Consider the following 14,607-nt stretch of genomic DNA (forward strand, 5'->3'; position numbering starts at 1 on the left):
TATCAAAATGGATTAAAATAAGCAAAATTGGATTAAAATAAGAAGCGTTGCAGCTTATTTTAATGCCTTTTAATTTTCTGTGAACTTGTTACTCGGGGTTTTTTAATATGATTTGGTAGCCTTGAAAAAGGCTGATTGTTAATAATAAATTTTTGTAAAAGCTGTTCCATAAAATGAAATACCAATGCGAGGCAAGTCAATCACTAAAACAATTCTTCTTTCTAAAAAATGTTATATGAAACAAAAGACGATCGCAAGGCAAGCTAAACATTAAAATAATAATTTTTTTGTAAAATCTGTTCCACAAAACGAAATACCAATGCGATACATGTCAAACTTTGAAACAATATTTCTTTTCAAAAAATATTAGACGAAACAAAATACGATCGAAAGATATCATGCAATATTTCTTTATGAAAACCAATAAAAGATTTAAAAAGCGAGTGCAAAGCAAGTCAAGCTGTAATACAGCTTTTCAAATAAAAATTTTAGACTAAACAAACCCCCGAAAACCACTAAGTAACGAGTTTCAAACAAAACCAATAAATTTTTAAAAATTAATCCACCATATTGGATACGCATTTTTAATTTTGAAAAACTGACATTGGAATCAGCGACCCAAAAACCCCCGAGTAACAAGTTGCAAATTTCGTGGATTTAAAATTTTTAGGTCGCCATATTGGATCCGCCATTTTGAATTTTCAAAAACTTACTCCAGATTCGTAATCAGCGACCCCAAAAACCTCCGAATACAAAATATCGGTTACCTTTTTACCTAAATTTTCGGTAATGAATTTTTTTCCAAAATAGTGAGTTTTTTGACAATTATTTATTTATAATTGTTTATAATTTTGCGTAAATATTGTTACTTTTATTTTCGTTTCATTCAATAATATGTTCTCAATCACTTAAAAAAAAATTATGAAGATTGCTTAAAAAACTTAAAATACAGTAAGAAAAGTTGTAAATAAAATAGGTGGTAATCTGGGTTACCACTGTGTTGCAAAGGGTTAAATTCGTAATCAGCGACCCCAAAAACCTCTACATAATGAGTTTTATGGAGATCAAACGAATTTTAAAAAAAGTCCGCCATATTGGATCCAACATTTTCAATTTTTTAAAACTGATGTCAAATTCGTAATCAGCGACCCTGAAAACCCCTAGATACCAAGTGTCATAAAAATCCATTCAAAACATTTTGAGCTAGGATTTTTGTCCAGCTAGATTCGCTATTCGAACCACTGTGCGGCTGCGCAATAAATTTTTTAACCTCCAAACAGCCCTAGCGGATTGGTTCAAGCGCTTTTCTTGAGCGATTTTGCTTAGAAATCCCTTAACTTTGCCCAGAGTGAAAATTTATCGATAAATTGTTAAAAAAAATGATATAAAAGTGAAAAATAAAGGTAAAATAGTGTTTATATACATAATTTGTTTAAAAATTGTGATAACCCTGGCGGATTGTATGCGGTGCGAATACTCTACGAAATTTGCGGAAAATTCATGGAAGACGAGGTTGAGATTGAAATTCTTTCTAAAATGTATAAAAACTGATGAAACTGATAGTATAATTTTTAAAATCAATAAGTATTATACATTTTAAGATGATTATTGTTAAATAATTATAAAAATTTAATGTACATTTATTAATTTCAATCTATTACAGTTTATTATCAACATTGTCAATAAAATCAATAGAGACGCGCTTTTTAGCAGGTAGGTGGCAGCACTCTTTTTTTCTTTTTAAATTTTTTCTGTATTTTTTAATCAAAAGCAAAGCTTTTATTTATTAAACGGAAATATTGGTAAAAAAATATCAAAAATATTGGTGAATGACATTAATTTTTTTATCTAAAAAAACGTTACAGATATTAATTTTAAATGGAAATATTGGTAAAAAATATTATATTGTGCATCTAGGGAGGAAAATGGTTGATTTCCACGAGTGTGAAGTTTGCAGTTCGAGGAGTAGCGAGCTTACGAGCCGAAGGTGAGAGTTTGCGAGCGAAGTCGAGAACTGTAAAAACACGAGCTGGGAATCATTAGTGATGTACATTACAACGAGATTCTCAAATTTCTCAGTCAAAATTGATCGTTTGTGAAGTTATCTCGAAAAAAACATCTCAATTGTTTTTTTGTTTTTATCGTCTCGTCTCATCTCAGTTTTCAGTCGACTTGTAACGTTTTATGTTTACTATAAAATAATTATTCAAAGAATTTTTAGTTTGTCGACATTTATTCCATATAAATATGTTACATAAATAGTCACTCACACATTCATGCTAGATTTGCAAATCTTCGATGTAATAAATAGAGTTAAAAAAAGGACAATAAAAAAAATCTCTTTCGATTAGATACAATAAAAAAAGTTTAGGATTCTCCTTGAAAATCGTCTTTGGTCAATATTCAAAATTTTGTGTGTGGTCACACTATTACAAAATTTGTACGAATAATATGAGCTTTGCTCAATGCACAATAGAATTAGATAACGCACTCACCGTAGTTTGTGTTCATTATTTTAATGATACCAGAAGAGATATCAGTCAATTATTCTCAAGTTTTTACCAATGAGATGTTCGCAATCCAGGAATAATTCGAGTGGAGAGTCCGCCTTGTCGAAAAGCTTGCGTGCACCGCTGAATGCCTCGAATCTCGACGAGAATTATAATTCCTTGGATTGATAATCAATAATTATAACAATTTATCGCTCGCACCGAGCAATGGAGCTTTGCGAAATTGATCACACGTGGTGACAATTATGATCTTCACCTACCGCTAGAAAGATACAATTAAACAACACTTATAATACAAATTTAAAGCGAATAATTGCACCCACGTGTTTTTTAAGACAAAAACTGCTCCACTTACCCCTATAGGGTGTCGTGCTAAATTTAGAGATCGCCTTTGCTTGGCGTCCTTTTATATAAAATTTTAATCGGCGAGGAACCCGTCGCACAACGTCTCGTGCTCGGGCCCTGTGACCACACTAATCGTTTTGATTTTTGAACGGTGCGAATAGCTTACCGCATTCTCCCCATTCTTATCTACCACACACATACACATTCGACGACATACTATATACGTTTCCTACAATCCCCCTTTTTCTTTATGTTATTTATTACAATTAAAGAAAAACAATAAAGAGGTTTGTCGTCGATACATCTTTAATTTCGTAAATAAAAATAATTTCTCCCGCTCTCAACAGAAAGAAAAGAATGCATTCGGGTTCAGGATTTTCTTTATGCAATAGGGACCCTCATACAAGTGGAAGAACTTGTGAATGACTTTTTGTGACGCATCTGAAAGGTGGGGAACCCTCAGCAACACCAAATCGCCTATTTCAAATTTTTCCGAACTGACCGACTTTTGAGATTCTTGTCTCCTTGACCACGTTTGCTGTAATTTTGCGAGTGCTAATTAAATCTGAATTTCGTGTGTCGGTAAATTTGCTTTCAACTTTGGGAAAAGTTCCAAAATTTTGTCCCGCGGTGCGCGACCGTAATGCAGTTCGTAGGGCACCGCCTCCGTACTCTGATGAAAAATCAAATTTATGCAATCTTGGATTTGCGGAACGAACTTTGCCCAACTTGTGTGACTATCTGCACAATAGGTTCGGAAAAATCTACCTAGTTCCCGCATAGTACGCTCGACCGGGTTTGATTGAGGGTGTCGAATCGAGGAGAATATTCTCTTGACCCCTTCCGCTTCTAATCCCAATTCCCATGCCGGCGACGTGAATTGCGTACCATGGTCGGATAACACCTTTTCCGGTTTCCCAGTCTCCATGAAATAATGTGATTTCATTTTCTTCAAACATATCGCGGTGTTTGCCCTCTTAATTGGGTACAGGGTAACCAATTTTGAAAATACGTCAAGCACGACGAAAATGTACTTGACTCCTTCTACTGATCCGGGCAGTGGTCCATAAAAATCTACGGCTATTAACTCGTTTGGACAATTCGCCTTCACACACTGATACGCGCCCTCGGTTTTTTTATTCAGGCATTTTGCACGCTGACATATGTCGCAACTTCGAGAGAAGTTCTTCACGTCTCGTCGCACATGCCTCCCATAAAAAAACGGTCTATGTACTTGAGCATTTTGTATGACCCTGCATGACAAAATTGCTCATGTACAGCCTTCAGCACCGAATCGACCATAACTCGCGGAATCATTAACTTCCATTGATCCCCCTTATTACTCGCTATATACAAAATCTCGGATTCCTTTCGAATTACCGCTTTACTCGACGTTTTTTGTATCATTTCCCGAATCTCGACATCGGCTTGCTGCAATTGCGATAATTCACGCAACTCCGATATAAGTTCACGATTAAACCTAATATACGGGGTTAGTGCATTTATTGATGGTCCCTTTAGCGCAATTTCTCTGAAAGCATGACACGTCATTTTGCATAACAAAAAATTATTATGATTATCGTCAATCATTTCATTACCGAAATTGCGGCTAAAAAAATCCGCGACAATATTGTCCGCACCTTTGCAGTGTGAAATCTCGAATTGATATTCCTGCATACTCAGTACCCAGCGAATTAGCCTTGCGTTTTGATAAGGAGTAGATAACATAAAAGTTAACGCTTGGTGGTCCGTAATTATTTCGAATTGCCACCCAATGAGATACATCCGAAACTTTGGTACCGCGTATATTATTGCCAATAATTCCTTTTCGGATGTCGTGTGCCAGGTTTCGCACGACGTGAGGACTCTACTCGTAAGCGATATTATCCGGATTTCACCTTCGTCATCTACCTGATATAAAATTCCGCTTATCCCGTAATCGCTTGCATCCGTTTGGAGTTTGAATTTTTTTCTGGCCAAATGGTGGCTCAGAGTCACTGCGTGCAAAAAATTATTTTTCAAATCCTGAAAGGCTAGCGTATGATCCTCCGTCAAACACCATTTGCCTTTTTCTCTCAATAATTCTCGGAACGGACCTACGAAATCCGAATGCCTCACACTGAAACGACGGTAATATGCGTAAAAGATTCGATGAATATTTTGAATTTTCATTCAAGGGAAATGTCAAATTTGCTAAATACAAATTATGTGACATAAATAATAATCAGGCAGAAGTTTTTATAAAAATGACTGCAGGCAATACAACTGGCATAAAAAGACATTTAGAAAAATTTCATCAAAAGGAGTACCAAGATTTTTATGAAGTATCCCTGAATTCACCTGAAAATCAAGTATATTATGATATTCTAATTATTAAATATCTATTTTTAAAAATTCAAAGAATTTTGTCTTAAAAAATAAAAATTAATAAATAATAATTTAAAATACAATGTAATATAAATATACATAAAAAAATAAACAATAAATAAATAATAAGTTGAAGTAGAAAATTGTAAAAAAAATTAAATTTTATTCAATTGTTTAGGTAATTAAAAACTTGCACAAAATTAAAGGTTGGGTTAATAAAATTAATTTTCTGAAAGTGAATAGAATTTTTAAAAAATTTTCAGTAACATATTTTTTGACTAAAATTTTATTTGGACTAAATCAGCATCAAATTTGAATTTTAAATTATCTTCCCTATTGTTTTTTTGATGACAAAGAAACTCAGGACTATTTTAACTATATAAATCCAACAGTAAAGTTTCCAAAACGAAGAGAACTGAAATCTTTAATTGAAAATCGATTTAAAAGTATACAAAATTCCTTAATGAATGACCGAAGTAATTTATTTCTAGTTAAAACTCGAACACTACCCTGACTTTCTACTATTTTTGTTATTTAAATATATTTTAGTTTGATTTTCTTAAATATTGCACTTTCTATTTTTACAAAAGATAAAAATAATAGTGTAATTTTCTTTGACACAATAAAATATTTCCTACTGAAAAATATCAATTATTAAATAAATTTGGTAGTGAACTTATGTGTGTAAATTTACAGATATCATGTTTTCCGGAAATATTAATTTACAACGCAAAAATTGTATATTTATATTTAAGATGAATTCCTTTGTTAACTTTACTTTAAAATAATAATAATTAAATAAAGAATCTTCTTATTAAACAAAAAAATTATTATTTAATTTATTAATTGTTAATTAAAAATATCTTAATAAAAATTCATTACAAATCTTGGTTAAATAATTGTAACAATAAATTATAAGATTTTAAATTTAGATAATTTTGAACGAAGAAAAGTAAAATGATGTAAAACTAATTTTAAAAGTATTAAATTATAATTTTTAAAATTAAAATTAATATTTTAATTCAATTAGTTTCATAATAATTGTAATAATTAAACATTTTTAATTGATAAAAGAAGTATATGAAAAGGTTAAAAATCAATTGTCATTTAATAATGTGACAATAGTCACAATCAGTACTCAACATTTTTGATAATTCGAGAAGTTAGTTTATTTTCAATGAGATGAGGCGAGAAAAATCAAAAAAAGACGAGAGTCGTTCTCATTTCTGATCATTTTTGACATTTCTCGATCATGTACATCACTAAATATAACCAATTTTTCCTTTCATTCAATACAACTAATTTTATCTTTTACTAAATATAACCAATTTTTCCTGTAATTCAATATATCCAATTTTTACTTTAAGGGGGGCGCCTACTTTAGAAGGTAAAAAACCGCGTATATTTCATGAATTTTTTCTCAAACACATTTAAATAAATCGATGCGAGATTTAGTGTATGTTTTCTTATATATTTAAATCTTTGAAATATAATTTTTTGATAAAATGAAAATAGAATTTAATAATAAAATAAACGCCATATATATAAAGCCTCGCTTCTGAAATTTTCCCATTGCGTACAACCTAGGGTCCACAATTCTTATCTAAAACAAAAAAACAAAATTTTTTCTTTAAATATACATTATTGCCTTCTGTATGAATTAAAAGATTTCAATTGAAAGTAAAAACTGACATTTTTACATGATTTTTTAAAAAAAATTTAATTTTCGCCAAAAAAAATCTCATTTTTTCTTTAAAAGAAAGCACTAAATTTAACTCTATCAAAAACAAATTTAGTTCATACAGAAGAGACACTTTTTATCTTTAAAACAAGCCCATGTAGACCTTAATCGGTTGAATAGATTTTTGTCTATCGTGTACGCAAACTACAAAAACAGTGTTTTGAGAAAAACGAGTTTAAAGATTGAAAAACTGTTTATTAAAAACTTACGGCAGTCACAGGCCTCGATGAACGACAATTTTTTTATGGGTAGCTCTTGGATAAGACGACATTTTACTGATAAATGGTAATTTGAATGGTAGGTGTAATAGTAGATAAGCGCAACAAATTATGAAAAGTATTAGAGACCGCGAGTGGAGTCGCGTCAGGCCCTGCGCTTTATTGCGTTCTACAAGCTGTAACTCGAAAAATACTTTGTATTTTGACGTAATATTTTAAAAGAATATTCTCTGATAGTTGTACTTTCAGTTAAGACAACTTTTAAAAAATCGATTTTTTTGACCCGATAAAGTAGGCCCCCCCCCTTAACCCTCCGCCTGTCCTGAAATATCCCCACCTAGACCATAAGTTACATGACTATTTCACGGACATAAAAAATATTTCTGTCGGTAAGGTAGTTTCAGGTCCGTATATATGCATAATAATTTTTAGTAACATGTGATATAACCTATAAAATATCAATGTGACAGTTTGTAAACAGTAACACGTGAATATTCAACTGTCATATATATACTATTATGTTTCATTATTATTTTTTGTTATTGTTATTATTATTAATATTATTATTTATAAAATCTTATATATATATAATAATAATAATAATAATATTCTTTTATTAACCTATCTCTATATACTGATAAAAATCTATTTATTTATTTTTTTCATTACTTAAAATTAAGTATATATAAAAATGTGGACTTGCACACTGAATAAAATTGATTCCAAATAACATAGATATAAATCTATTGTACATTTCCCAACTTAAAAAAATCTCGCAAAAAGAATTTATAGTGACGATGAATCTACTGTCCAAAATAAAAACCTGTTGCATTTATAGCATTTGCCATAATTGCGAAAATCGCGGAAACTATTATACCGACTTTTGTCCTTACGGCTAGATTTTCTTTTGTTCTTCTGTCAGATATACAGTGCGTTTTCTTGTTTGTTAGAAAAATTAAAGTAAAAAATGTAAATAGTAGTATTTTGTCGATTGATAATAATTTTTCACAAACGTGTAGTTCATTATTTAAAAAAAGAACAATTTGAGTGTATTATTTTTCCAAATTATAATTTTTTTAAAACATGGACAGTGATTCAAGTTCCGACGAAGATTTCATTCCTGACACTTCTACTGACGAAAGTTCCGAAACTGATAGTGACGATGACATTTTCACTAAAAGTACAAACATTAAATTACGTGAGTTAAAGTCGAAATCGAAGATTATTTTACGTCTGACTTTTGCGATTGTCATCTGGTTCGAAAAGCAATGACATTTAGAAGATTTCAACTAATTTCACGATATTTACATTTAAGTGACGAAGAAGAAAAACCTATAGAAAACTGTATTGATTCTGACTTATTATACAAAGTTAGACCTGTACTAAGCGTCACTGAAAAATATAAGAATTATTTTCTACCAGGTTGTGATCTCTCTATAGATGAAGCGATGATAAAGTATAAAGGCAGATTATACTTTAAACAATATATGCCAGCAAAGCCCACAAAATGGGGAATTAAAGTTTGGGTACTTGCAGATAGTTTAACTGGCTACGTCCTAGTATTACAAGTTTATCTAGGAAAAAAAGCTGAAAAAAACGAGAATTTTTTATTAGGTGAACAGGTTGTACTGGATTTAGGACAAACTTTTTTTGGCAAATACCACTGCATGTATTTTGATAATTTTTTTACGTCTTTAAAATTATTACAAATCTTGAATGAATGTAAGACGTATGCATGTGGAACTTTTCGAAGTGGTAGAAAAGATTGGCCAACTGCACTGTCTAACAAGAAAGGCAAATCCAAAAAATCTGAAAATTTGGAACGAGGCGAGGCAAAAATTTTGCAATCTGGAAGTTTCGTTGCCACTGTCTGGCAAGATAAAAGAGAGGTAAAAATTCTTTCGTGTGGCATTGATCCTACTGAGCGAGTTACAAAAAACAGTAAGTCGAGAAACGTAGTCGAGTGTCCACTGCCTGTAAAAAAATATTGTCAATACATGGGTGGTGTAGATCTGGCAGACCAGAAAAGATCTTATTATAAGGTTGGTAGGCCCAACAAAAAGTACTGGAAGTACATATTTCACTTTACACTGAATACCTCGGTAATTAACAGTCACATCCTCTTTGATTTGACAAACAGACCTCAAGCCACGGCTCATGGTAACAGACAATTGAATTTTAGAAAAAAATTAGTTGAACAACTAATTGGCGATTTTACATCCAGACTCGAATTTCCACCATCAGTCCCAATCACGCCTGTATTTGCAGCGACTAATTCTCAGCAACAATCGCCTCACAAGTTATCAAAATCTAAAAATTCAAGAAGATGTCGTGTTTGTGCGAAAAACGGAAAAGTAAGAAGAACAATATTTTTATGTGAAAAATGCGACTTTCCTGTTTGCAAAGACGAGTTCACAAAACACCATAGTTTTTAATTCACTTTTTCTTGTCTCTGACTTGTGTCACTTTTAGGTTACGTCGCAGAATGTTATTTAAAATTTTAATTACTCGTTTATTCCAGAAAATTATTTATAAAAGTTTGTTTCATTTATAAATAAATTTATTTTAAAATCATTAAATTTAGTAACCTATCATTTATTTTATCTCTAAAATTTTACATATATTTTAAAATTGAAACTAATTAAAAAAACTTTTGATATACTTTAATACTTTATTGGAAAAATTAAATATTTAAAAGAAAGACTTACTATTTATTTATTACTTACTTCACAATTATTTGTTCAATTATTTTTAATTATTATTTATCAATTTACATTGTTGTGAAACATGTGACATCTATTTCCAAGACGAGTTTTCAAAATAATACTGTTTCAATTAACTTTTCAATTTATCCAATTTGTTATAAACAATAGTTTTCGTAAAATTATATTTCAATTTAAATATATATTCAATTTTATTACTTTTATAGACTGTTTTTTGTCACTGAAATTTTTCAATGTTTACATTCTGTCACATTTGCTTTTAGGTTATGTTGCATAGTTACCTGCATGAAACTGTAATGATTGTCATTATTTGAAAATTATAACGAAATTATATCTATAAATTTTTTCTATTTTTTGACATCTAACATTAAAAAAAGATTTATATTGATTTTTAAGGCTAATTAAAGTGAATGAAAGAAATCTTAAAATAAGGGCGACTGTGTATGATGCAAATCATGCGTAAGATACGGCACTGGTTATTTGAATTACACTAACACATGAAACGAAGCACTCTTATTGGCTAATCCCTTTCTTTAGGTGCGAATTGTCGATTTTTGTCGATAACGGTCAACTGGACAGGCAGAGGGTTAATCCAATATAACCAATTTTGTCTTTTACCCAATAAAACTACCAAATATCCAAAAGAATGAAAGAACTATGAGTAACTATGAATACTGATCAGCCAATAAGTGCAAAAAGGACACTCTTATATGAGTAATTAGTAGTTCATTATAAATAACATATATACATATTTATACCTGTATTAAAACCACGGAACAAATACCACAAAAAAACCAACCATTGGACAATAGAACCTTTGTTAATGAGGATTAACTCTGAGGACCCAGGTAATAATTTCTTTTTTCACATTTATTATATAGAAAAATAAAGATGTACCAACCCTTGGCCAATAGAACCTTTGTTAATGAAGATTAACTCTGAGTACATAATGAAATGTACTGCAGGTTTACATTGACATCGGAACGTCTGACGTCTCGAAATTTTTTCCGTGTATTATCACATGGAAATATAAAGATAAAGATCAAAAACTGAAGAAGTAATGTATATCTTTCTTTCTCACATCAAGAAATATAACATATAAACATTTTCATTTAATATTGCATTTCTCTATCTAGAGGATTCAAAATAACATAAGAATATCTTCGCCTAAAAATCTTACTATTCATTTTTTCTGTTTTCAAAATAAAAAAAATATGTATATACCAGTATTAGACCCTCAGAACAATTACCACTTCTTGGACAATAGAGCCTTTGTTAATGAAGATTAATTCTGAGGGGCCAGGTAATAATTTTTAAATTATTTTATTAAAATTTTCTGGGGCTCTAATATAGGTAGGGGAGAGTGATAAATAGTGGGACACAGCGACTAAAAATGTAATTTTTTTATGCTAAAAAATATTAAAAAATTCAAAATTTATAATTATTACAATTATTGTTCGGCAACAATTTAAAAATAACACATGATAAGAGAACGACTATTCAAATTTTCCTCCAAATTGTTTTTAGGTTATGTCCAAAATATGACATATGATCAGCAGTACTGTAAACGTAAAAAAAATAATAGCAATTTTTCATATGAAACTTGACATCGTATTATAAAAATGTAAAATATTATTAAATTATGAGTGTTTTGCAACATTTGTTAACGTTATTTAATACAAAACATATATATTTACAAAGTATGAAGCAAAATATTATTATTGAAACAATTATTTATTATTTAATAATAGGTGTCCCACTGTTTAACACAAACCTTCAATACAAGAAAAATGTTTTAAGTTCCAAAAACTTGAAATTTTTCTATTTAATCACAATATAATTTAAATAGAATTATGTAGAAAAGAGTTCAAACTTTATGCTAATACCAAAAAGTGTCCAAAAATATATAAAATTGACATATTAATATGTCTTTGAAAAAAAAGTGTCCCACTGTTTGTCACTCTCCCCTACATACATATATACATATATATAAATATTTTTTTTATTTTTAAAACAAAAAGGAAGAAGATTATGATTTTAGACGATGATGTTCTTATGCCATTTTCAATCGTCTCGATAAAGAAACGCAATGTTAAACAAAGAAGTACTTTTGTTATATTTCTTGGTGTAAGAAAGAAAGGTATGCGTTACCTATTCAGTTTTAGACTTTCTTTGTAGCTTTTTCACGTGATAAAGGGAGAAAGAAATAATTACCTGGGTCCTCAGAGTTATTAATTAATTCTCTTTAACAGATTGCAGGTCAAGCGAACCCTCATTTTGCAAAATAAAGATATATCTTTCTCTCTCCATAACTTGTTCATCTCTCTGTCACCGAAAACCCAGCAGGGGTCCGGACGGAATGAGTGAATGAAGCAATGAATACAAAGATTATTATAGTTAGTGAACTACTAATTACTCATATAAGAGTGTCCTTTTTGCACATATTGGCTGATCAGTAGTTACTGATTCATAGTTGCTCATAGTTCTCAATATGCAAAGTGCTTTTTATGTACAATTGCTTGATTTTATTGTCCCAATTAGAGAAGGTGATAAACATATTCAAATACTTTTTAGCGGTAATAACAATTATGGTCACTGAATTTGTGTCTATTACGATAGAGTAAGGTTTTATATTTTTGATAGCCTTAATGAGGGGTATTTAAATGTGCATCAAATAAAATATTTAAATAGATTGTTCCCTTTTAAGCCAACAGTAATTTTTGAAGCTGTTGATCAACAACCTATTGGTAGTGTTGAGTATATGCAATAGCATTTGCAACATCTATTTTATTTAACGTAATGCCCAACCGTCTAAATTATGAAACTGATAATAACAAAATGAGAAGCCATTTTAAGTCAATGTTTGAAAATAATCGCTTAAATCATTTTCCGACAGTAAGAACGTCTCACAATAGGAATTCGATAATAGAGAATGATTAGAACCGTCTTTTCATAAATTTATCTCAGGAACAAAAAAATTATATTTTTAGTAATTATATTCCCAGTAATAATAATAACAGAGTTCTATTAGCACAAGATTTAAAAATTAAACATTCTCTTAATGACACTAGTGAAAAGAAAATAATTGGTACAACTGATAATAATGTGAACAAAATTTCACCACATGAATATTTAAAAATGAAAAATTTTCTAAGTAAAGAAAATGATAAAAAGATAACGTAATCGTCATAAAACAGAAGTAAAAAAGAAAGAGCGCAAAAAAAATTTGACATGCAAAAAAAAGAAATTATCTATAAAAACTGAAGATGGAAAGAAAATATGCAAGGATAAAAATTTGTCATGTAGGAAAAGAAAAATATCAATGGAAACTCAAGATAAAAAGGAAGTGCGTCAAGAAAATAATTTGTCATGTAAGAAGAAAAAATTTTGTACGGCAACGGAAGATGAAAAGAATGTGTGAAGAAAAGAATTTGACCTGTAAAAACGATAATCGGAATAAAAAAAGTGCAGGAGTTGCAATAATGTCTTTTGAAGATTTCGATGAAAGTAAAGTTCCACAGAATTATTTAGGTTTAATAAATGTAGAATGTAAGTTTTGTAATGCGTTACATTCTTTGTGTGAAAGACCGTCACATAGATACATCACCGAGAAATGTCCCCGTGAAGAGAACAGTATGATATCGCCTGAATGTCACAAAAATATTCCCGGTTGATATCAGCTTGACAATCAAGCAATATTCCGTGCTACTTGGGTGGTAGATCCAATATAAAGAAATTTTTTTTTACATTTCTAATATTAAATTTTTTTTGAAAAAAAATGAATAAAAAATATGGTTAATGCACACTAGCAACGTAGTCGGCCGCTTGCGGACGACAAAGTTGCTACTTGATAGAATGATTTCAATTTTTAATAGTGTTACAGCAAACAATTTATCTTTATTTCTTCTTGTGTTATTATTATTGTTTCTTTTTAGTTATTGAAATTGCGCATTTTATAGCGATTTATACTATGTAAATTTTATAATATGTTTCTCCGCCACTTAGATTATTTTTATATAATTACTATAATCTTGTAATTGGTCTTTGACTGTTGGATTTGTTGAATAAATGAAATTAAATAAATAAACAAAATATTTTTTTGTTATTTTTCCCCAGTCTCTTTACAGCTCTTTTCTTTATTTTTCAATTATTTCACTCATATTTTTGTTTAATGTAAATACTAGCAATATTGAAACTAATATTGGTTAACAAATTTACAAAATTGTTGCTATCAGACATTGTAAATTATTTTTATATACGGAGCTCAATTCCTGTAGCGTACTAAGTGAAAAAAAGTATAGCCTTAATGGGTGATTTTTTTAACTACAAAGTATTGTTAAAATAATTTACAATGTCTGATAGCAATAATTTTGTAAATTTGTTAACTAACATTAGTTTTAATATTGCTAGTATTTACATTAAATAAAAATATGAGAGTGTTAGGGACGGAATTTCCGTCACTTTATAATTTTTTAATCATTATTTATTCATAATTATCTTTCGAATTATTATATTATAAAACACAACACACATTATTATTCTCATTGTGAATATTTTAATTATTAGTCAGGATGTTATTTGTTTTTGGTAAAAATCCACATTTTATTTTTAAAATTCTTATTAAATGAGCTTTCGCCCGTCAACGTCGGGCCTCATCAGATTTAAATACTGAAATTAAATTTACATTTTTTGAGTTTGTTATA

The 14,607-nt window shown here is 29.8% G+C and overlaps 1 protein-coding gene across 3 annotated transcripts in view; it reads left to right on the plus strand.

Moving 5' to 3' along the window:
- The window catches only part of LOC127278485 (uncharacterized), a 141,717-nt gene that overhangs the window by 47,392 nt on the left and 79,718 nt on the right, over window positions 1-14,607 (plus strand). The gene's annotated exons all lie outside the window — the stretch shown is intronic.

This window comes from Leptopilina boulardi, unplaced genomic scaffold, assembly GCF_019393585.1.
Source record: "Leptopilina boulardi isolate dan_hultmark-lab unplaced genomic scaffold, ZJU_Lbou_2.1 LbouV2_204, whole genome shotgun sequence".
NCBI classification, from domain to species: domain Eukaryota; kingdom Metazoa; phylum Arthropoda; class Insecta; order Hymenoptera; family Figitidae; genus Leptopilina; species Leptopilina boulardi.